General features: G+C 38.8%; 1 long non-coding RNA gene across 2 annotated transcripts; it reads right to left on the bottom strand.

Moving 5' to 3' along the window:
- Positions 1-1,722: 1,722 nt before the first annotated feature.
- Positions 1,723-15,553, bottom strand: LOC136365813 (uncharacterized). 2 transcript variants are annotated; one of them, XR_010744419.1, is made up of 3 exons: positions 15,460-15,553; positions 5,125-5,261; positions 1,723-2,574 (listed from the first exon to the last, which is right to left on the bottom strand). It is a non-coding gene; the product is annotated as an uncharacterized lncRNA (long non-coding RNA). The 2 variants fall into 2 exon arrangements; XR_010744418.1 differs by lacking the exon at positions 1,723-2,574 and adding an exon at positions 4,338-4,564.
- Between the last annotated feature and the right edge of the window lie 9,639 nt (positions 15,554-25,192).

Here is a 25,192-nt window from a genome sequence, read left to right as displayed (position 1 = left end):
AACACTTGACAAAAAATTGAGTCCATGTTTAAAGAATAGAGTCACAGAGATATAAACTAAAATGTATACATTGGGAAATAAATTAGAGTTCAGTAATTAATTTGAATTGCAAAATCTTGTGTTACTCAATGACAACAATAATCATTAAATATTTTTATTATTCACATTTAAAACACCAGCAATCTAACAGGCCTCTAAAACATCTATTTTGGTTTCTAGTTTAATTATCTTTCAGCTATATAGCCATTCACTTCACAAATTAAAAAAGAAGAGTTTTTATATGGGGGAAAGTGCAGTAGCATGGTAGGAGAGTTGCTTTGGGGGAACCCCAGGCAACCAATTTTAGTTCATTGCTCAAGCTGCCAACTTCACAAAAGTTACGTATGGGAGCCCAGTTTCACTGAGGAGTCAGCCATGAACTTCTGATCCATGTGTGAGCTTAATTGCTGTAGGATCACTCAGGTCTGAGACTGCTGTAGATCACTCAGCCACTGAGACTGAAAGCTAGGAGAAGTGCTTAAAGTCACAGATGGAAAATGAAGACAAGAATTCATCTCAACTGTTTACTGAGGACATCCACTATATACTTCTGGGTGCTTTTTCTTTCAAGAGAAGAAAATATTCTACCTCTTCAGAAAGAATCAATGACACACTTTTTCCTGTTTTCCAGTCTTTTATCTTTTCCTTCTCTTTTGATCCACCCTGACAGAATGACCTCATTTGCCTTTCTGGTCAGAGGTACCACCATACCTTGTCTCAAGTTCTGCCATATTTTCAGAATGGCACACTTTTGTCCCAAAACATATCTGATAGTAAGTGGTATATTATTGGTTATACCTTGTCAGCTTGATATGGGCTAGTGTGTGAAAAAGGGGCTCTATGAATTCACTGAAAATGAGAGCAAACATAGAAGTCCCATGAATGGAAATAAATACATTATTTTACCATAATTGTCCTTTAAGCCTGCTTTCATCCATTATTTCAAATTTCACTTGAGTTCTTCAGTATGTCTTGCATTCCTACACATCTCTCATGTGGTCGTGAAAGCCTTCTTGCAAAGAGAAGTGCATGCCTGGTAGGTTCTTTCCCCCGCAGTGGATCCAAAAATCATATTAACTACCTTGAATTAAAAGGAAAAAGCTCAGTAATAGCGTACACAGGGATGTGTCTGCAGCATTCCAAAGCAGCAGATGGATTTGAACCCTGAGATGCAAATTTCTCTATACCTCCTGGGTGCTGTGGGCCAGTGGAGCACACAGGCTGCTGAAAGCATGAGGGACAGTGTGTGTGAGCTGCACTTGTGTCTGTAGGAGCCACTTGCATGGAGGGGGGCGTGTTACTGGAACCAGATTCACCAGCTGCCTCCTTTGCCTCCCATTGCAGAGGGCAGGAAAGTGCAGGAAGGGGGCAAAAGAGACGAGATAGTCAAGCCATCTGAAATGAGAGGAATTTATAAATACCTGTCTACTAGCCATAGACAGTGTGATTTACTGAAATCAACATGTCTTGCTTTCCTGAAAAAACCCAGAGCCCAATGAATGTGAAATATCGGTAAAATAAAAGCTTCTAGGAGCTTGAAAGGGTCACAATAGAGACCCATGATAGGAGCACGAAAGACATGATAAGGTCAAAGACAGAATGAGTGATGCTAAAAATGTTTTTCATCTGTGGCAGTTTGTATTTTCAGATCTCATTTCTCCTCTGGGAGTGTTTTGGGCGGGAGGGGCTCTGCAAGGATGGAAGCACCTGCCTGCACGGGAGGGCCTGTGCCATTGCAGCAGATATCCAGAGGGAAAACAGATTTCTCTGCTCCCAGTCTGATTGTCCTACAGCCTGTGGCATTAATAGCATAAACAAATGTCTACAATAGCCCTCGCCTTTCTCCTCTGAAAGAAATAAGAAAAGACCTTTCTGAAGCTTCTAGGGAGAGAGACAAGGAGGGCAGAGCAGCTTCCCTCTCGCTCCTCTGACTGATGTCACCATTCCTGTGGCCAAAACATGTTTGTTGCTAAGCAACTATGTATATATTACACTCTTCTGCTTCCATTTGGGATTTAACGTATGCATTTTCACTTTCATCTCTGATGCATACTTACATTTGTTTGCAGTGGGTGCCAGAGTGAATGGAAGCTGTCCAGTATGGGATATGCATAAGAACTGAAAGGCACACACGGTGATTTACCAATGTGCATCATTGTTTCGCAGCACAGTTCAATGGGGAACCCACTGAGTGCCATTCACCAGCAGTTGGGACAATTTTTTCATTCAGGATTGATGCTGGTTGCTGTGTAGCAGCTATTGGTTCAAGAAGTACAGCAGTTCTCAGATGTCATAAGGAAACAGTGTGGGGATAGTCTGACTGTTAATTATTGAAGGTGGATTCTTTCTACGATGAGATAAAAGGTCCCTTCTTTCACCTGAAGTTTTCTAGTTTATGCATAAATCCACTTTTTTCTATACCTTTCCCAATTAATTGACAGACATTTTTTTTAAAAATCACCTTTTTCTTTTGAGTTGCATGCAGATGACCCAAATCAGTAGCAGCCATCACTCACATTTTTCTATGAATCAAATCTAAAAAGAGATGCAAAGAGGGTAAAGAGAAAAAAAAAAAGCAGGGTGTAAGAGTTTATTCATATTACAAACATTCTGTAACAGAAGAAAAAAAAATCACTTTTAAAAAACCACATCTATTAGTCTGTAATGAAATTATAAGAGAATGCTATTAGTCATGTCTGTACATTTATCCACATTGTGAGCTCAATAATTAAATTAGAAGATGTGACATGGAGTTTGCTAAACAAAAATCCATGCTCTAACGAAAAGGCTTTGCTATTGTCTCTATTAATAAGCATTAAAGAACAAAACACTGGAGGAATTCTTGCAGTCTAGATCATTTGGGTTTTGTTATGCTTTTCAGTTTAGCTTAATTTCCCACTGGAAGTTTCTCTCTAAGTGTAGTCCTAGGATTATCATCACATAAGGAGAAAAAAATACTAGACTCAGTTTGTTACTGGTTCCTCCTACTTTCTCCCCCCTGGAAGCCAGGACAGGAGAGGGAGCACAAAAAGGATTCAAGGCAACTTTTACACCAGCCACAGCTGCTACAGCCTCTTCTCTGAGGGAAGACTGAAGGTTTTTTCTTTCCCCTGAAGCTCATGAAAAATGAACTTATAAAAAGGAATATTATATGAAAGGAACTTGCTTGCCTGTTCACATGCATTGATTCAGGGCTGTGTCAGTTGGAAGAAAAACTTTGCTCTAGGAGTGCACCAGCACAATGGCTTAGGGTATGGTAGCGCTCTCCCATGCCCCGCTCTTCGACAGAAGAGGGGAGATAACTCAGTGTTACTTCATGTCCTGGCCCTTTTGCTTTGTGCATTTTCTGCACCCCAGGTCTGTGCAGGGACTAAAGCTGGAGCAGCGATGGCAAATCCAGCCATGGAGAGTGCCTGTTACCCTGCTGCATTGGACAAAACAGGCTTCACTGCAAGCAAGAGTTGGACTTGGCACTTAAAAAAACAAATAACTTTTTTTTAATAAAAGAGGTGATTTAAAAACAACCACCTGCACTCCACCCTTAAACTGTCTTGAGCTGGGAATCAGCTGCTGTTTGAAAGTTGCCTTCATGCAGGACAGTCTGCATTCAGCACCTCCCCGCTGCCTCGGGGCCACGCAGCAGCTCTGCAGGTGACAGGACTGGTGACACACACAGATCGCTTTAAGCTGATGCTTGCCTGAGTTAAACTGGTCTTGAGAGCTGCAGAAGTGTCCCTGCTTGCCCCTGCCACTGTACACATACACCCTCCAAAATCTGAGATTCGCAGCACAGCCGAAAGACTGGCAGCAGCTTCCACATTTAACTTTTCATCTCTGGACATTTTGCCATCCTTTAGAAAAGAGCTGCTTTCCTAATTCACATTCCTGGTGCATTTGAGTGTACCCAATATTGAAAAAGACTCTAGCTTAGAGGATGGTTTAATAATACTATGTATATCTGTATTTCTGCCACAGTATCCTTTTATATTCTTAAATTAAAGCTCATTTTATATTCTTAAATTTACTTTAAAATTTAAAAAACAAGAAGTATCTTCAGTCCATGTTATTTTTTAGCCAGCTGAAAAGCATCTTAGTAATTTGAGTTGGTATTCACAGTTACATGATCAGGTCAAAAGAGCAGCATCTTTGCTCACAGCTGAAGCTGGGGTTTTTTCCAGAGGCACGTCCAAAAGCACCCTCCATGCTTAGTGAACATACCCATACCCCTCTTTCCTCCAGATTAACACATCACCTAGCAGTAAAATAATAGCAATATTTAGAGCACCAATAAAATTATTTATTCCACTTCAGAAGTCATTCTGAGATGTTCAGCTGCAGAGGTGATTTTTCATTGTGTTCACCCAGAGTCTACATTTGGGGAATATTATGAAAAGCTGAAGCTAACGCAGATGCACACATTCCAGGGATTCATGTGAAGTCCTGCCACTGCAAGTCCAGCTGAGGCAATGAACCTTTGTGGACCTTCCAGGAAGCTTGTGAATTTTGTTGCCAAGTTCAAACAGCTCTAAAATACATAAGGAAATGAGATCCCACGGTATTTATACAAATTCCCATGTCAGACATAAACGGCTACCTTTGTCTACTGTTCAACAAAAAAACAAACTTGCATGAATCTTTCCCAAATGTAGAAGTGGTTTTACCATTATAGTGCTAAATCTGGCCAAGTACATGCAGTGTGTGTGCAGAATCTGCTTTGGAGGTTTTGGAAGGTAAAGGTGGTATTGTGATACTGCATTTTTAAATGCATTTTATCTGCTGTCGCCTTCCTTTTAATGTGCATTTATATATTATTTATACACATTTATTTAAGAGACAGTCACACAAAATCAATAATCACATAGCACTCTAATACTTCTAACTCAGCAGATACACAGAATAGAATGGTGGTTTTGCTTCTCGTGTTTAACTATTTTTAAAAAAATATCTAACAATTCATCCTGCCTTTAGGAAAATATTCATGAAGCAAAACTGGCAATAGAAAAATAATTATTTGAAAAACATTATATGAGGTGAGTTGTTGCTTCCCTACTGGATGCCACTTTAAATTGAGCTAATTTGTTTTACCAGTAGCTTAAGAAAACCCCAGCACAGCAGCATGACAATTATATCCAGGTGCAAGGACTTAATTCAACAAATTCTAGGTGGATCCTTCCAGTCAGCTCAGTGGGCCCCATCCTCAGCTGTGGCTAAGAACAGATGCCCTTGAAAAAAAAAAAAGCCACCAACAACAAAAACAAAACACCCTCTGTAATCACAATCCATTGAATCTATGAACAGTGAAGCTGAAATATGTCCAAAAAGAATAAAGGAATATAAATTATATTTCTATGTCCAGAGTATCAATTGAAGCATGATTGAGAAACAAGAACATCTGAAGACATAAATCTGAGAAAATAGATGCTTTTTGCACTATTGTTACATTACAAATGTAAAAACAATAGCTCATCTACAAAATAAGAGAGTGGTTCACCAGTTCTCTAAGATTTAGAAGAGATACCTGAAAAAATCAAAGTCAAATCTAGCATTACTGGTTTGGGGAACACTTTAATGAAACAATCAAACCGCAGAGCTTGCTGTTTTAATTGGTCTATGTCTTGACATAATAAAAGTTAAAGCATCTTCAAAGGCAAGAATTCAGGGAAGAATTCCACATAGACGAGCACCACATAGGTATAGATCATAATACAAAAAATCAGATTTGTAGGGGGTCTCGATCCTTTAGGAGCCAATAACTGCACAAGTAGAATAATTTTCAAGCTTCACTTTTGAGAACCTAAAAAAACTACAGTAATGGTCTGTTCCTGGCTGAGGCAGAACATAGATTGAATTCAAACAAAGAGATACTTTTATAACACTTTGTTTACATATCATTTATTGCAGTGGGTTAAGACCAGGAAACAATTTACATCTAAACCCACAGTGTCACATGCTTATTTAATTGCTGAAATACTCCCAGATGTGTACATCTTTTGCTGATTTGTGCACAATGTACAGTTACAGTCAATTATTGTATTAGCAGGAACAACAGCTAAAGTTCATAAATGCATTTTGTATCAAAAATACTGCATGCATGTATGCATGCCTAAATGGATAAAGATGGTATTTTTTGGGAACTTAGCCTTATTTTGTTACCATTTGTTATTGTCATCGTAATTCATGTATTCCAATTTTTGAATAATATTGCAAAAGATTTTTTCTCTCCTACAGTTTTTACAATTAAGAGTTTACAAAATACATCCCAAAAATGCTGCATTTTGTGTTATTAAGCATTTCAACTTTAACTAACACTAATTAGAGGTATACCAGATGACTCTGATTAAACTAGTGGGTAGTGCTTATTCAGATTTAATGTGAGCAATCTGGACATTTTGAAAAACAGCCAAGCTGGGCTCAAATAAAAACCTGCCAAAAATCCAAACTCTGAATTCAGTCAGGCATGTAAGACTGGTTCCCATGAACATTAAAAGTAAAATTAAAATCAGTTGGAAGTCTTGGTTTCCTTCAAACGAGAGAACAACCTCCCATACCCTCAAGAAATATTTCTGCCCTGTACATGCTGCCCTTTCAAAGCCACATCTCAGCAGCCAGAACAAACCAGGGAAGAGGCAGCACAGAGGGGTTACTGGTTTAGTCGGGTATCAGCTCTGACATTGCTGGATGCTGGATTCTAGGTGAGGGTGGAGGCAAATAGGAAGAGGGCAGCTGCCGGTTGAAACACATTTTCCAGGACTGTCATCCAGAGATCGAGAGACATGCTTTGCACTAGCTTTTAATTTGAAACACACTGCACAGAGACATATCTTATTCATCTGAACCTTTGAACATCTGATGTAAGGTGAGATTTAGGAATCAAACGTTGAGGGGCTGAGTTTTCAGCTGGTGTAAGATGACATAACCACTTTCAGATAATGGACTTGTGGCTGTTTATACACACATTTGGATTTTATAGAGTCCCCCTCTCCCATATTGTTCACTTGCAGTGCATGTTTTCTATTTATGCTGGCATTAATTTGGAAAGAAAAATCAGAATCTAACCCACTGTGAGATAGTGTATCTTAACTGGTGTTCCAAATGCAGCTAAACCCATCAGTATGGGTAAATTTAAGAACATAAAGGTCTCGGGTCAAAATTCAATGGGTATTCATCTCTTCTTTCACACATAACTCCAAAATTCATGGTTTCAAAGACGAGAACACTGAAGATTTAAGAAAAGGGCCACTTTTTCACTGGCTATTCTGTATGGTTCTGTACAGTACAGAACTCCTCCAGGTGAGCTGATTTTCTAAAGCTGTATTTCTTTAACCCAAGATGCCTAAAGACAGGTAAGGACACTACAGATGTTAATCCAAACCACCCTGGGTATATTAAGGTTTGCTAAAGTGAAAATGTGCTTTGCAAGGCCAAAGGGTCAAATATTTAAGATGTTTAAGATGTCTATTTCCTACTGGTGAACAACCAAATTATTGGATTTCAGCAAGGCTTCTAAACTATGCTGCTTGAAAAAGAATCATGCTCTCAATCAGTGTAGTTTTTAAAGAATTGCCACTGGATTTTTTTAAACTCTATTTTAAAAATAAATTGCTGCCTTAAACAAAAGGCAAGATCTTGCTTTACTAAATGTTAATTTTTAAGAAACTTCAGGTGTATATTTTGTGCTTTCTTTGAATGGCAAGAATATATCAGTCTGTTGGAGACTCTCCACCTTCAAACCTTTTAATTCTGTATGCAAATATCAGTTCAAAATTGAACAGGCACAGCAGGAGATTTTTTTCATCTGCAGTATTTTTTAACAAGTAAAGTTGCCAAAAAAGAAGTTAAAGGTAGAGATTTTCAAACTCATGCTTATATGACATTAAGTTCTAATTCAGGTTTGAAAATTCATCTATCAAGTAAGAACATTTAACAATAAACCCATATCTCTAAAATAGGTTTCACCAAAAATACATAGCTGGCATGGAATTAGGTTTTTTACTTATTATTTTATCAGTCTGTTAAGGAAATGTTTTAGAAATAAAACGTGGAAAATCAGTAAAATTAGCATATGATTAGAAATTAAATTACTCTATATTTTTCTGATCAGTTTCTAAAATAATTTTAGCAGTTCTTAACAGTGCAGTTTAATTTTGCATCCAACACTGTTCCTAGTATCTATTTTAGCCTATATTCCACAATGGATGATTACATCTATAATCATTATTGGTCACTGGTCATTAATTTATTTCAGAGTACATACCTCTGTGGGCAGTAATTACTGTACAGCCTTCAAAGAGATATCATTAACAAAATGAGAAGACAGAAAATATGTTAATTACTGTAAATGTTCTACTGGTTTCTCCCTGTAAAAAACATGCCTGGAGATTAAGATCATTGTAATTTTTTTCCTAGCCAATATCATGTAACTTACAAGAATGAAAAGTAAATACTCTTACAGGGCCAGCAAAGAGGTTGACTTGCAGCAATTTTAACTTTCATTTTAAAATCTTGCAAGTGCTTTCATGAATCAAAACGAAAACAAAAATTTCATTTACTTTCAGGTAAAAAACTCTTCTATGTCGAAGGATGGTAGAAGCAAGAACTTTTCAGACACTGTGTTAATGCACAGTCCACCACCATTGAACCCACTCATGTGTAACTTTAACTATGATAATGGGGTTGGATGGTTAATAACGCTTCTGTGCCTTTGCAAAAGGTTTGCTCCAGGTAGAGGTCCTTGTAGGCTCCATAAACCAATGGCTTTCACTGGTGAAACTACTGCTTGCCCAAATTCAGTAAAAAAATTTTCCAGACCAAATTTTCAGCAAGCACTAAGATTTGATGAAAAATCAAATTGAATTTGAATCTGCTGTGTGAAGTTTTGCTGTCCCGTAGCTTGGAGTTCAGAGCTGGCACTTTTCAAAAGGCTCAGAGCAAGGAAACAAACCAATCAAGAAAACAAAAAAACTCCAAACCTAGGCTCATTGCATTTCTTGACTCGTTTATTCTTAAATGCAAGACCTTTCAGACAATTCTTGCAAAAAGATAAGGAACATACTTTTCTTGCTTTCCTTTAATTTGCTTCAGTTTCTCCTGGAACATTGTATGAATGGCATGCCCTGGAACCTGATTTAAATCTGAACCTTTAACCCATAAAACACCTTCCCAAATCATCTAAACAGGCTTTTCCTGCACAAGCAATGCCACCAGTGTCCTACACATGATCTTATTTCACAGCCTGGTGCACAGACTTGCATATTCATGATGAATTTAAAAAAAAAAAAAAAAAAAAAAAAAAAGTCAGCATGCTGAAAGTGTGTGATTTTCATGGTGAGAAAATGCTGAGAGAAAACAACGTTACCAGAGGTTCACCTCAGTCTGGTCATTGCCTTCACCATACTTCACCATAAACTCTTCAGGGCTCCCCAGGAAGATTTTTATTTTTAATTTGTGTGGAGAAGAGGACAGGGAGGTGATCTTTTACACGTGATCAAGAGCACATCAGCAGAGACAGGAAGGCAGAGGGTGACTTTGGATCTACAAGAATGCTCCAGCAAAAACTACAGAGTCATTCTAAATTTGTGTTTCTTGGACTACACAGAAACTGAATGTGTGAATGCCTGTGGAAAAGAAAGCAAACAGAAAGCCTCATGATTGCTTAGATGGGTGAGCAGGATTCATCTGAACCAACATTTGCCAATGTGGTTTTTGAAGTATTTACCCAGCACTGTATGAGGCACCAGAGCGAATAAACTAAACTGAAACAATCATTTCCCATACAGCAAAAGCAAACGCTCCGTGGAAATCTGACTAGAAAATGTACTATGGCATGGCACAGTGTTTTGTAGGCCATTGTGTCTCCCTTAATGCCCTTAACAAATCCATAAATTGGCTATTTAACAGTGACAGAGATAGATCAAAAATTCAACTTCCTCCTCAGAGTCCGACCTCCCTTCAAAACTGAGCAGATTAAGCACCATCGGCTGGTGTCCTCTGACAGCTCCACACTTGAGTGGATCATATTGACTAAACATCACAGGCTGGAAAAATTCTTAGCTTTTGAAATAACTTGAGCTCAGTTTTTAAGCTCTCTGACATAGCAGTCAAAACTCCACTAACATGATTTACAGTGAAATTAAACATAAAAACATCACCATTAAAATAACTGTGATAAGGTTAAGACTTAATGCCTCGTATGCTTTCTAAAGGCAGCCAAATATATAAACACTTTGGTCTGAGGTGCCAGTCACTACATACACTGTTATGCAGCATGCATGAGTTGCAGGCTTTCAATATTTTATGAAATATTCTCAATCCTCAGCTTGATTCGCTTTTCCCCACATTCACAATTATTCATGCCCTTTATCTGTTGGTGTTTTATCTTAAATGTAAAGCTCTAGTAATTTCTCTGTTCCATTTCTAGAAGTGAGATTACAGAAGATCAGAATAAAGTGATTTGATTTTTAGAGTACTGAATAGCCAATAAAATCAATCTATTTCAGTGAGAGCTCTAACACAACACTGTAAAAAATGCTTTTGTACTTTTCAAAAGAAAATTAAAACTATTCTCTAACAAAAATGTTTTCTTCCAAAGTTCAATCAAAATGTAAATAGAAAGCATTATATTCCTATAGATTCCTGCCTCACCACCTGGTATAACATTTAGGCCCAGGGCAGTATGAACTTGATAATTCAAATACAGTCTTAATAGTCTGAAATCCTTTTAAAAATAGTTGGGTGGCCCTATAGGTAATTTATACTCCTCTCAAGGAGGAAAAAAAAAAAAAGAAAAAAGAAAAAAAAAAACAAAAATACCAAAAAAAAAAAAAAACCACAACCCACGCAAATGAAAAGCAAGCACCATAAATACAAGCTTAGTATCCCAAATTATCTCTTGACAAATATGCCAACAATACCTTGGTTTATATTCTATGCATCTGGTGAAAACATGTCTTTTCTCCAGTTATACTTTGTCAAAAAGTCCAGTCCTTTGTGTATCATTATTAAGGAGGAATGACCAGATTTAGTGATAAATTGCTTCTTCCTTCCTTATACCCCAGATCTCTCCCCATTTTGAATAGGTGAAGTGAAACATACTGAAATGCTCATGGATATTATCAGCTGGAAAAAGTTGTCAAAATAATAAAATACTCACTTCTTGCAAGCATTTTTCATCAAAGCATTTTACAGGTGGTTTCATCATTCCCACTTCCTCTAATAGAGGAGCCAAGATGCGGATATGATAAAGATGACAAGCTTACAGGTCTACATCAGTGTACACTAGCTGAGAATCTCAAATACTCTTTAAATTTCCTAACTAAAAGCATAAGTAGGAATCATCAAATGAGAATGAGTGCTAAGACAATGACCACGTATACAGGCTTTGAGCCAAGTATCACAAAGAAGATGATTGAAGTCAGGGAAGCCTGTCCTGGGGAATGCAAAGACAGGAAGAGAGAGCATCTTCCACGGGGCTCTTTTTATGAGTGATGAAGATGAGTCCTGGTTCTGATCTACCCTCAGCATGAGGAATACAGATGACAGCTTGCTACTACTCCCTCAAAAGCAGTCAGATGTTTTCTGCCCTCTCCAGTAGTGTCCAGCTTATTGGAAGGACATTCTAAAATCTCTGTGTTTTCTAGAAGATGACATTTTGCAGGTCTCTTCAGATTTCCAAAGCCAAGCATCAAACCTTTCAGCAGCAGTTATCATCATAGTAGCTCTTAAGGGCCCCACACACACAATGAGGCACTGCTTAAGTGTACTGCATTTTTATACTTTGTCTGTGCTTTGGAACACGAGGAAAATACCTGAAAAATTATCCTGAATCTCTTTCCTTCCTGGTGAAATCGAGTGGCATTACATCATCCTTCCCCGTTTCTTAGCATACAAATTCCCTTTCAAGTTCCTTCAGTGGCTTCCCTTTCACCTTTTGTATCGTATTCTAGTATTTCATCTTTACTTCAAGGAACCACACTCTACCAGTCCTTCCTGTGTGTCAGCTCTCCTTTCCTCATAGTAAACCTCCTGCTGGCTGTGCTCTTCTCACACCACTCTTCCTAATGCTTCTTCATAACCTTTCTCTCTTGATTTTTCTTAAATGCTGCCACTTTTACACAGAAAATCTCTTCCAGCTCCTGAGCACCAACTACTCTTTTCCACTGAATTATTTCTATACAATATTTCTTTTCAAAATTTATAAAAAAAGGTTTAAATGTATACAGTAGAAATATTTGGGGTTTTTTTTTCTGTTTGTGAAAACTGGGTTTGATATACAGTTCAAGACAATCATGGAAACTACAGAACTCACAAGATATGCTGAAAATGAAAGTCAGAGAATGAATATCAATATCAGGAACAAGAACCCAATAACTGAGGGTGCTGCCTTACAAATATGCAGATTAAGGTAAAATAACATTTGTTGGGGAAAACAGTGCTTGCTCTATGTCTAAAAAACATCGGTTTTGAGGTAGTCAACATCACTCGGAGAGGAAGTCTTGAGGTTATGATAGTACCATGAAAACAGCACTCAGGTACTTGGTAACACTAAGGTCATTCACACATAAGGAAGAGAAAACAAAAAATAATCTATTCTGTCATTGTACAAATCCATGCTTCTCCTACATCTTGTAAACTGTGGTTAATTAGAAGACGTCCACCTGGAAAAGTGTCTTAGAACTGGAAAATATGCAGAGAACACCAATAAAGGTGAATGGTTTCTATACAAGGGATGACTCTGTCAGCTAAGACTTTCCATCCTGGAAAAGAGATGGCTTAGGGGAAAAATTATGAAGGTTCACAACAACCATGAGCTAGAGATGAATTGCTCTTTCCTTTTTTCAGTACAGGACACAGTGGCCAAAGGAAACCAGTTGATCCCAATTCAAAACAAACAAGCATTTCTTCATTCATATGTAGCAAAATTATGTCAATCCTTGCCAAATGATGTGGCAGAAACAAAACTTTCCTAGGTTCAAGGGCAGGCTTAATAAGTACTTGAAAAGAGAGCTGGAGAGAGTTAGTAAACAGACAAGCCGCAGTGGTCTTAAAGTCCCTGAGCCAGAATAGTCAGAAGCCAGAAAAATACTCAGTGGACAGATTTTACACATTTGCCTTGAGCATGCTGAATAATCTTCCCTTGACAACCAATTTTGGCCACTGTTACAAAAACAGTAATGTTAGACAAGCCCTCCTCTGAACTACGGCAGTTGCTCTTATGAAATTATTTCTGAACACTATAAAAAAGTACTCAGGACACACTTCATGTTTCTGAGCAGTGCTATGTCTTGAAAAAGCATTAGCACAAAGGGTGACTGAGATTTTAATAGCAGGAGGCAAACTGAATATAAGTCGGTTTAGAGATAATCTCACATGAACAAGACTGCTTATCTTAACCATTCCTGTATGTTAGATCCAATTTGGGTTTTACACAGTTTAAGGCTGACTGGTGCTCCCTCAATTTTATAACTGGTTATTCCTGGGATCATTCAGAAACCCTGAATGTAGGTGAAAAATCCCTCGGCTTTGAGGGAAAGCTGAAGAGCTGTGAGGGAGGTTCTGAGTTTCTGCTTACCCCGTGTCCTCAAACATTCCTGGGGGACTGCAGTGGAATAAGTTTTGAAAATCTTGGCCAATAAAAAAAAAAACATAGGCTGCCATCAACATGCACATCACTCCTCAGTGTTCTGTTTACCACCTAAGTGAACAAGAACCATCTCCTTTCTTGTTGCATATAACAGCAGAGCATATCAGGGATTAATAAAAGATAATCCAGCAATAAATTATAGCCAGAGGATCTGGAACAGATTTCATGGGCCGATGAGACTTTGGCTAACATACAGCACTCACAACACTTGGAACATCTCCTGTGTCAATGATTAACACTTCACTGGGCATTCTGAATACATAAGGTATTTCATAGGCAGTAGCTGACCTTAATGAGGGCAAAAGATAAGTGAGCTTTTCAAATCTTAGGGGAAAAAATGGTCTGAGAACACTTCAACCATGACAATATCCTGAGTCAACACATTGTGTCTATAGAAGCAGGACTCTACAGAAATCCCTTTGTGAAAGATTTCAAAACACCAGTGAAAGCCAACTTTTGTACACCAGTACTTAGAAAAGTCTTGGAGTGTGTTGCACAAGGAAGATGCACACACATCCAGGCCTTCACGCAGTAAGGTCTGGGGGTATGGCTGCCATGTGAAGGGCTGTGCTAACTGGGAGCCATGGAAGTGTGGCACATCTCAGCAACCTCTGAAAGCCTTGCAGAACATGCAGGTGAGGCTCATGGCTCTTTTCTAGGCTTTTGCAGCCCAGACACTCTTATTATCTATATAAGCAGTGTATAATTGCTAGAATGAGGTGCTAGACATAAATGTTGACTGTTATTCTTCAGATACAACATGCTATTTAGATAGACATTGCTGAATGAAGACTGTGGCATCCTCTCTCTGGATTCACATTTCAACTACAGCAGAGTTAGTGCCAGAGCAGGAGAAAGTGGATGTAAATAGTGCTTGAAATATATAAATTATTTCTAAACTACAACAGAAGTAGAATATGTTACAACTAAGCATATCGTAAAATTCAAAATAGGGTGCTCCTAGATATTAATGTCTTAGATTTATGTAGAATTTCTTACCCTGAATAAAGCCTCTTCCTCAGGCAAATTACCATGCTTAAACCTGGGAAACCTCGAGGCAGAGGGAGGTAAGGAGGGAAACTTCCTCTCACCACAGGTGAGAAAGGAAAAAAAAAAAAAAAAACAAAAAAAAACCAAAAAAACATGCTGAGGATCAAATCTAAACAGAGCCAAAGCTGGTTCTTACAGAAGATGTTACAATGCCACTGCTGTCCCTGTAGAACAAGTTGCAGTTTTCTGACAATACTCTGATTCAGAGACAGAGAAAAAGAAGGGAAACCCACCCAGAGGATAAGCCAGGCCTTGATAAAACCTGTCCTTAAAAGTAGTCAAGTGCGCAGGAAAGGTAAACAGTCCTTCTACTGCACTCAGCTGAGCAGCAAACAGGAACATTGCACATCTGAGCGCCAAGACTGCTTAAGATCTCGCCCTCCTGTGTATATATAGACCAGGAGATTTCCTCCAGCATCCCACACACTGTGGGATTATTGCTCACTCCTGCCCACACCCATCCCCTCATCTTCATCTGCTGCAATCGGCTCAGACACATCTCCCATCCACTGATGTCCCTTCACTTCCAGCTTTCTTGCTGCCCTAACTTTCACTCCAAGCAAGAGTATTACAGCACTCATTAAAAGTTAGAAAAATAAAGCCTTAGAAAAATAAAAAGAGCAATCTTTTTCTCAAGCACATATAAAAAAATAAAAACCAACCAACCAACCAACAATCCTCATTTCTTCCCTTGACATTATATTCAGAAGAAAATAATACTAAGTATTTACCCATCTCATCATTCCTGCTTAGGTCTTCTCACGGCTACAATACCCACCCTAAATTACCTCCTCCTCCCTTAATCACAGCAGGATTTAGAGTCACCCTGTGGTACCCCCCTTTATAGACTGGTGGGTGAATCAATTAAATCCCCACAGCTGGCTACCCTGAAAATCCCTGCACTCAGTTCAGGCAGCTGTGGACCTCCTCCAGCAAAAAGAAAATCATTAACTCCTTCCCAACCGTGTCCTGGACATTGGTTTTATAACTTATTTCATACACTATAATGACCAATCAAGCACTCAAAGCCCTCTAAGCTTGAATAACATGAAAAATACCCAAAACATTATGTTACTCCGGATTATTTTTTTTCTGCAGAGACCAAGTCTATTAATTTCCATTAAGAAACTAAATTTGATAAATAGATAACATTATAAAAAGAAAATGTAATTAGCGTGTAGCCTTGGTAGATGTAAACTTACTGGTACCCAGGAGTAATAGCAGTTTATGTGAAAACTGGAATGTTACCATAATTATGAAAATGAATGTATAATTTATGCACATAATATGGAAAATATGCAAGGTGTGTAGAGGATATGATCATATTGCATTTTCTTTTTTCTATTGATAGATTATAAATCTTTAGAATATGTTGAATCTGTGCATTATTCTGCATGATTTTTGGATGCCCATGATTTCTGATAAAGTTTTTTTTCTTTTGTTTTTAATTAAACTCCATTTTACAACAGCAGCCCTTTGCCTGCTTTATTATGCCAAAGAAGCATATGGAAATATAAACTCTGAGATGTTACTGATTTATTTTGATGTTGGAGCATTTTGCTCTTGTGTAAACATTTCTTGTGACATGAATATGGATAGTTTCAAATCTTGGAAGAGTTCATTACTAAAGGTAGCATATGTTTTTGACTCCTGAACCATGAGGGAAATGAGAACACCCAGCTTGCCAAACAGTAAATTGTAAACAGTTGGTACACCCCTAAGCAAAAGACTGAAATAATTACTGTATCTGTGTTTTAGAGTAGCCAGCTCATTTTTATGTCTCGTTTTTGTTTGGTTTTTTTTTTTTTTTTCATTTTGCTGATTTAATGTTTTCCTGCAAGGTTTGTAGATGCAGTCTAAATATATACTTAGGGCCTGCAGCATCATGATTCTAAGTGTGCAGATGTCAGCGAGGATTCATGGATTCCCAGATACCCTACGACCACGTATAAAAGCCTGGCTGAGAGAGGCAGTCAGCTGTTTTGCTTCCAGATCTACTCATAAAATACACTGGTTTTTTTTTTTTTTAACCTGGACTCCATCTTGCACAGTGCCAGGCTTCTCCAGGCCATGGAGGAGTTCTGAATATTTTCACCACTTTGATCATGAGAAACAGAGGCCCCTCAAAATTCTGTCATGTTGCTGAGAACACAGCCAGAGCGGAATGGCATGAATGCTTATTTTGTGCACCATCTAGGTGTGATTTTCCAAAGAGCCTGCCATCCTGGTGCCCCTGCCTCTCCTGAAGCTTCCCATACAAATGTTACGAGTGTTGCCTGCTGCTGTGGCAGCAAGGTCCAAGGTCGTGCTCTGCTGTGTACAGGGTCACCCCCTCACATGCAAATAATGCCCTGGAGAGTGTCCCTTGCCTTTCTGAGACACCACCACCACCAACAACAACAAACACAACACCAAAAAGACACCCAGGTGGTTCTTCAGAGACACAAAAGACATCACAGCTTTTAACTGTATGCTGCCTTTCTTCTCCTCACTGACATTTTTTATTGTTCCTGGTGGAACACCAGCCTGGAATTCCCAGGCTAAAGGATGGGGTTTGGGTATGTTCACTCTGTCCTGGTGCCTCCTCAGACTTTAGGCCAAAAATACTCATCCATGACTCAGTTACCATGCTTGATTTTCCTTCTACCCTGCAACTCCCCAAAAAATGAAAAGGTACTTCACAGAGTTTCTGGTAGTTTACTGGTTCAGACACTTCTTGGAGTTTGTGGCCAAATTATCCCTATCATACCTGGCTTGGATTAGAAACTTGAACTTGCATTTTCACCACCCCAGGCTGGTTTTCTAACTGTCAAATGAGCCAGGTAACTCCCACTTCTCTGCCTCCATGTTACCTAAATATCTGTTTTACACATGCTCTGAATACAGACACACCTTCAAACTAATTTAAAGCTCTCACTGCAGGGCTTACAGGCTACCAACCATAGATGAGTTTTTCCATGGTTTTCCATATACAGTGTAGAATATTGGTGCTCCTTGCAAAGTGCATTATCTCAGCTTTTGGGTGGAGCTGAAATAGTGAATGTAGATGAGGAACAGATATAGCTTTAAAAGTAGGAGAGAAAGCTGCCCTGTCACCCAGTCACAACCCCACTGTAGGACTGCTTATAAGTTGCATCCAGCACTCCAGATAAATCTGTCCTGGATGTCACTATTTAAAGATCTTAGGTGCTTATCTGTCTTTGGGAATCTGGGTCAAGTGATTTGCCTAGGTCCATGCAGCAGGTTGGCAGCACAGCCAGGATTAGGAGTCCTGGGTCCTGAGTCATGGGTTGCTGCTCTCTCCAGGGCATGGCATTACCTCCTCAGAACACAAATCAAACACACCACAGTCACTGCAAAGCTTGGTTACAGACACTCCATGAATTTAGGAAGACTACACTGTGCATAGTATCATAGGTGTGTCGGGGTGCACACAGTTGAAAGAAATTAAAAATTTATCCAAAAGTAAGACATTTGCCTCTGCATGCTCCACCCTTGGGGTAGAGGAAAGAGAGAACAGCATGCTCCAGATGTGATTGACATTTGTTTAACATCAATGGATCGTCTTGGCAGACACTATGGCAAAGAGCATAATACCAGAACAGCCACAGAGGCCACGCAGCCCTGCCTGGTTTCCATCTCCCAACCAGCACCACCACTTCACCCAGCCCTTGAGAACCTGGAGTTAGGCAGCTTGACATGAGTTTTCCTCTTGCCGTGCAGCTGCATGGATTTGCCTAATTTCATGTCACATTACAAATATTGAATGGAGTACTTGCCAGGAGCAAGCAAGCATTATACAACCTCAGCACAAGCATAATCAAATCCTTTTTCTTAAAAAACCCAGTGATGGTTCAACATTTGGGCCTGGTTTCAGATTAAGTACTTTTGAAGAAAGGCAAATGGGCTCTAACATTCAGATTTGTAGAAATATACTAAATCAGGCATGTATAATAAACCTTTCACACAGCTCTAGAAAGAATTCCTTTTGTCCCTACAAGAGTTATATATTTGTTAAATTCATCTCTTGTGTAACGTTATTGTTTTCCAGTGTAGTTACATGAAGGATAAATTAAACCCGTTACCAAATGATTTTTTACAAACAAATAATTGAGGCTTGCTGAATGAGAAATAAATAGACTCTGCTATTTAAAAGCCAAAGTGAGACAAAAACTGCTTCCCATATTAACTCCTTTAAATCTCTAGGGGGAAAAAAGTGTCAAAGGTCAGGAAATATAACACAACCCTGAACGCCAAAGTTGCATGCTCTCTCAGCAAAAAGAGGAACTCAAGTACTAGCAAAGGCCAAGGAACTGATCAAGCAGCAACAAGTTCATTCTTCCAACATATAAAGAGTAGAACATAGCTTCTTTGTTCCACATTTGTTCCAAGCAGTTATCAACCAGAATTTACTTAGGCTTTCATTCAAGTGTCATTGTGCAGAGTTATTCAAAGAGTGTGGATGGAGCTGTGGCACAGAGATAACTGCCCCATTTCTCCTTCTCTCATCTCCACATTGGATGGACTCTGCTATTAAATGTGATCCTCTTCAAGCTTTTAGGTATAATGTGATGTAAAGTAGAAGATAAAAGAAACATTTTAAGAGAAGAAAGGTGTGTGTAAAAGTTCCCAAAGTATAGAGTAGCTAGTTTGGGAAGTCCTCAGAAAGATCCACCGTGCTTGTGAATTATGTTATCTGGTACTTTGTAGCTTTTGAGCAACAAACTAAAATTTATTCCAAATGGGTACAGTAAAAGTATAGCTTAAAGAGTGGCTTTAAGAGAGCGTTCACTTTGTGAATGCTTGGTGATATTAATTTCTTGAGTCAAACAGCCCTGCTTTAGTTATTCTGCTCTAGATGCTCTTTTTGGAAGTTTCTGTATCTCCTCAGCACATTCTAAGATCTGGCAGCAGAAAGCCATTTCCTTTGGTTCATCTTACTAAATACATGGCACAGATTGCATCACTACTTAGTACACCACAAACATAAATCACATCAATATAGCCAAGGCAGGCACTGGCAGGTGGGGCAGGAAAGTCTTCTCTGAGCACCCCAGAGAAGAGGAGGGGAAAGTAACCTCTAGGGGAAATTGCAAAAGAGCAAACCATTGCTCCACATTTGCTCCTCATCATTTGCTCCTCATGACAGGAGGAACAAAACTTCTGCCTGTCTCACATGGGTCCCTTTCCATCTTCATCGTTCTGGGTTCAGCCAACACTGGCCAACCTGCAGGGCACCTCCCTCTCAAAGCTTCTCTGGGGGAGGATTTAATTTCTTTTTGGAATACATATTGTGGAGGAAGATAGTAAAAGCTGGCATAACACAAGGTTACATTTGGCTCAGTGTTTCTGGTGTGCTTTTCCTCCAGTTACAACAAAAATTATCTATCCAGCTCCCTTAAAGGAAGTTTTCATCTTCATTAAAATTCATTGTTCCCTATTCTCCCCCTAGGCCTTTTTATTCTTAATTCTATCTTTTTTATCACTATATCTACTCTAAATATCACAGCTCTGCTTGTTCTCCCTTCTGTTCTGTGTTGGCTTAGTCACAGCTCCTTCCTACTACTTGTAATTTGCTACAAAATAATTTACCTATCAACTATAAAGAACACTTGAACATTTATGTCTCACCAGGGAAGATCAACAGGCCATATCTTACTTTTATGAAACTGCTCCAAAGCTCTTTCAAGGCTTTTCTCTCAGAAGTCTCTTGAGACCCTCATGCCTCATCACCTAACGTGTTTTCCATTTTACAGGTGGGAAAGTCCAGAGAGACAAAAGGCACCCAGACAGCAGCATCCAGGTTTTCCAGTTCCTCGGCTGGTTGACTAAAAGCTAAGCCACTCTTCTTTCTTTTGTGATTTCCTAAACTGCATGGATGTTCTTCCCCTTTTTTGTGCTGCTGCCTTATCTTCCTCTCCCGGAAATGTCTTTGTTCTTAAATCTCATCTGAAAACTTTCCAATTTCCTTTCCCTTTTTTGTTGTTACACAACTCATTTCCCTTCCATTCTTTTCCCTTGCCTTTTTCCTTCTTCTGTGGCTCCTAAACTCAATCTATGTTTCAAAAACAATTCTGCTGCTATTTCTTCTTCATTTCTGATTTTCTTATGTTCATGGTAGTCTATCCTCAGAGATTGTTTTTTTGTCTCCTTAAGAGTCACTGTGACAATCTGCATAAAACATTACTTCTTTTCTTTATCTCTCTCTGCAAAGCATTTTGTACTACTTTTTATGGAGCATGCATTTATATAATTAAAATAGATTCTGATTGTATGGAAAATGAAAAGACTGTCGTAAACAAGCTCTGAGGATACTGGAAGCATTATAAGTAACAACATTTTTTCTTTAACCATCATTATTTAAAAAATAAATAACACAGACATAGCACACTTGAAAGTTTTGGTACACAAAATATAATTTGTATGTCCTCATAATAGTGTAAACGAAATTTTTTGCTAGTAGCCCATTTTGGAAAGTCATTCAAAGCAAGTCCTTAAACAAGGGAAAAACCAAAGAGAGAGAAAGGAGAGACTTAACTGTATTTAAAGTGCATCTTTGCACTTTCAGAGAATGCAGTAGTTTTCCTCCTCCTAATACTTATTTTTACTTCCACGTCATGCCTCGTTATAGCCTGTCTTTAGCATATAATCTTTCAGTTAGAGGTACTTTTTTCCTTCAGTGTCACCAACAGGAAAATAAAATACTACTTAAATCTGCAACAGCTGCATACTGTTCCCCCAAACCTAATGCACTGTAGATGTGTGAGCCTTCACTATTAAATATTTTCAGCTGCTTATGTGATGTACACATGTGGCAAGTTAGAAAAGTGTTAGCTTGCAATGCTTCCAGCCAGTCATATATCTTTTTTCTCCATGTGTTGTTGTCTTCTGTCTTATGTACATCAATATAATCTTTACTACCTATCCCCACTTTTTATAATGCACCTAATATAAATCTACCTGAATGTTTGCATAATAGGCAAAAAGATGTCTTAATATGAAGAATTAGACAATTAAATGGAGAGCTCAATTTTACAAAATTTCACGAGTATCCAATGTGAAAAAGTATATGGGTTTGATTTGTTTTTGCAAGAAATTGAGTATTTTAGTTTCTGATCATGAATTCAGAAACTTCAGATGTAACATGGTCCCATCAGCTCTCCCAAACAAAAAATACTCACATTTGTCTCCTCAGTACCCTAAAAGGTATTCACCCTGGCTGAAACACCTCAGAGGAGGGAGGATGATGGCCTGCTGGGAGCAGAGGGCTTCTTGGACAAACCTTGGCTTGTATCTCTGTGATGCACAGGTCAGTTCTGTTACTCAGGGTCAACTTGGAGCCACCATCATGCCTGTTTTGCACCCTTTTAAATCTCTGTGCATCTCTGTGAACCTCAGAGAAAACAGAGCTTGTTCTGGGCAGAGACTGGCATCCCTGACTGCAGAGTGCCCCAGGAGCTACCTGTGCCCTCTCTTTGCCACCCTCATGGCTGTGACCCGCCCTTTCTGCTCCACAACACCCACAGCAGTACCCTGGTTTTGCATGGTGACAAAAGAACATTAACAAGGAAGAATAGAGGCAAAAATTACCTTTCTGTCATCCCAGCACAGCAATTGATTAAGGCAGTCCAGCCCCAGGTGCACAAGGCTTTTACAATTGCCACAGAAGGACTGAAACATCCACGTTTTTCCTGACTCTCCTGTTCGGTCTCGTAGAGCGAAAATACATCCTTCTATAAACTTGGCCTCAATAATTTATTTTTTTCAACAGATAAAAAGCTTCATTTTCCAGCCTCCCCCACACTCAAAGATCCCTCAGCAGTGATGAGAGTGGTTTGGTGGCTGTGCAGGCAGCGAGTGGCCGGGGACATTCACCAGGGGCCAGTCTGCCCCAGCCTGCCCCACTGACTGCCTCGTGCCTATTAGCACTCACAGAGCTGTTTGTGTGTCCTGTCACAGCTCAGCTGATATCCAGTCCTGCTCTTCATATGTGGACCACAGTGAATTTGAGTCAACTCCAGCAAAACAAAAAGAGAGAAGCTTTGGATTCCCATATGGAGCAAGATATGGTTTGACCTGTGTGGCCCGTGGCTCCTGAGCCTTAATAATGAAAATCCCTTGTGAAGTCAATGTGCAAAGCTGTGGGTAGACTCATTAAGATTTTGCCCGTGCTAACATACCGTTAGACAAATCAGTCTTTGACTAATTGAAGTACAGGGTGTACTGTAGATCATGTATACTGTGCACTTGTATTGTTTCACCTATTACTAGAGTCAGGAAAAGAAATAGAGCTCCCTGTAAGTAAACCCCAGTTTGGTCAGAGCTTTTAAATCACCTTTTTTACACTGATTGCTTCTACTGATCTCTCCAAATAAGTTTTTAAAAGTAAAAGCCCTATTATCACAACATAAATTAGAATAGTTCACATTTCAAACAGAGAAACAAGCAAATGAAACAAAAATCATTATAGGTATCTACAGCATTAAATTATTGCATTCCAATTTAGGATTCTATATAAAATTGCTTGATTATTCACAGGCAATGTCCAACTGGAAGCTCTGACTTCAGCAGAGAATTATGAGTACAGGGTCCACAGCCATGCATAATTAGGAAACTTAATATCAGTTTAGGACAAAATTTTAATCCTTGGTATTTGAAAATTTTAGCCAATGTATGTGAATATACTAGCTGTATGTGTAAGATTTTGCTTTAATATGTCCAGATAGATATCTTCAACAACTCTACAAAAATGTAAATTCAGTCAAATTTCCCCAGTGGCTTACCATGTTTCTCTTGTTAGTAGTGAACAGTTTTAAGAGTTACCCATATGTTTTTTGTCAGTCTCCAGCTTTCTAGGATTACCTGTGTGCTGTGTCTTGAATGACACAAATCATAATCTCATAATTTTTACATTGTTGAGTCATTATGTATTGTGCCCATGTGAAAGAAGCACCTTAAAAACTGATATTTTTGTATTAAATCAAAGCAGATCTAGCTCGTGCCTTTCTCCAGCTGCAGGGATCTGAAGGATGATGGCAGTATTAGTACAGCTGTATGTCAAAACAGCAAGGCTGCTGGGCAGAGAAAGTCACAATTGTAGCCCCTAGACACAGTTACTGCCTGGTCACTCTGCTTGCCTCTGAGAACATCAGGTCTGTAATCATTCAGAATGGACTTTCCATGCCTGTTTTCTTAGGAACTGCTGGTTCTTAAACTTAAATTCATGGATTCAGTAAAACCATCAAAGCAGAAGAGATAGTTTTGTGATAAGAATTTTTTTTTTCCTGTTAATTCAGCTGAACTTTTCTTGTTGACTTCCAAATAAAAAATATGTAGTCATAAATCTGAAGTTAATATGAATTTCAGGACTTGTGTAAGCTCACTACTCCATGTTTAAAAGTCACAGGGCTGCTCTCTCTTTTAGCCATTATGGCTCTTAACTAAATATCTCCATTAGTTTCCTAAAGGAACTCAGTTCTCTGAGGTATATTGATGAGGAATGTTCAGCATCAAAGAACAATGGCATTGTCCAGGAAATAAAGGTGCTGTAAATCTCACCATTGTCAACACAACATTTCTGCAGGGGTATTTAAATTTATACAATGAGCTGTATGTATGTCCCATTCTGTCGACATTTGTGGCAAGCTTAGGCCAAAATTTTCAAAAATTACTGATGCTTATGGGTGGGTTCGTAGTGACAAAGACGGCTCAAAAGATGCCTGTTCCTAAATTCTTTGAATCTATATTAACTTGGTCACCTCAGATCTTCAGGATCCCAAAACCAACCCCTCCTCGCAGTTTTGGGGAAAGTGGTGTGGTTGCACTTGGTCTGGCTTTTTGAAACATTCACTCGTGGCACCATAAGCACCAGTGACAAGAGATAAGATGTGGGGCACGTGGAATGTGGAGCCCACTCAGAAGTTTACAGTGTTCATCTGCACCACCAGCTTTCTGTAAGAAGAGATCTAATTCAAACAGCAGCATCTCTACCCCACGACTGACTGGCTAAAATCTTTTAGAAGGAGAAGAGATCATTTGATCTATACATAGTAAGTAATCATATTAAAATTTTCACATGTATTTTCAAACACCACCAAAACCATTTTTGAAACGTTTGGATCTGACATAAGTCTTACAGACATTTGCTGAACCTGTAAATATGGAGACAGAATTATTAAAATAACTCCCAAATTTTATTAGGCCAGTCCAGCATATTTGGTGATCAAATTCTGCTTTGTTTTTAAAATCTTTACACTCTATATAATTAAAAATAATTGTAACTCTTCTAAATTGCAGTTGGGTTCAAGGGTTCAATGTGCTAAGTGCTGAATATTCAGAAGAGACAGTCCCTGCTCCAAGAAGACTGCTGGTTTAAGAGACAAAAAAACAGAATCCAGATGGGGAAATGTGATATAGCATACAAGCACAGTGGTTAAGGTGATGATAGCTTCACATCTTAGCCAA

The sequence above is a fragment of the Sylvia atricapilla genome, chromosome 10, assembly GCF_009819655.1.
Source record: "Sylvia atricapilla isolate bSylAtr1 chromosome 10, bSylAtr1.pri, whole genome shotgun sequence".
Lineage (NCBI taxonomy): Eukaryota > Metazoa > Chordata > Aves > Passeriformes > Sylviidae > Sylvia > Sylvia atricapilla.
This window is presented reverse-complemented; position numbering and strand designations above follow the sequence as displayed.